Raw genomic sequence first — 460 nt, 5'->3', positions numbered from 1 at the left:
CTCCAAAGAAATTGATATTATCTTATGGACTTCGATGGTATATATATATACCACATTTTATTAATCCACTCATGTATTGATGGACACTTGGGTTGTTTCCACATCTTTGCGATTGTGAATTGTGCTGCTATAAACATAAAAACGTATTTTTTGAATAAATAAATTAAGGCTCACGGAGGAATTATTTTTCTCATATCTCAGTACTCCAAAGAAATTGATATTATCTTATGGACTTCGATTTGTGTGCTCATTCTTTTCACCTTTGCATTGGCAGCTGGGAAGCTCAGACATGCATTATCTCTAGCTGTTTATAGAACTTTATGGTATGGGTCTTCTAGTGACTGTAACTCTGGTTTCAACTTCTTTTCCCACTTGCTTTAGTTTTTATGATGTATTTTTTAACTTGAAATATCTATTTTGCAAACTACCTGAAATCATTTTCGGAACAAGGCAGATAGAT

The 460-nt window shown here is 33.0% G+C and overlaps 1 protein-coding gene across 5 annotated transcripts in view; it reads left to right on the top strand.

Annotated features, from left to right (window-relative positions):
• Nucleotides 1–460, top strand: part of PPFIBP2 (PTPRF interacting protein, binding protein 2 (liprin beta 2)) — a 109,670-nt gene that overhangs the window by 62,872 nt on the left and 46,338 nt on the right. The window lies entirely within an intron of this gene.

The sequence above is a fragment of the Propithecus coquereli genome, unplaced genomic scaffold (assembly GCF_000956105.1).
Source record: "Propithecus coquereli isolate 6110/MARCELLA unplaced genomic scaffold, Pcoq_1.0 Scaffold44, whole genome shotgun sequence".
In the NCBI taxonomy this organism is placed as follows: Eukaryota; Metazoa; Chordata; class Mammalia; order Primates; family Indriidae; genus Propithecus; species Propithecus coquereli.
Note: the sequence above shows the minus strand (reverse complement) of the source record. Positions and strands in the feature narration are given on the sequence as shown.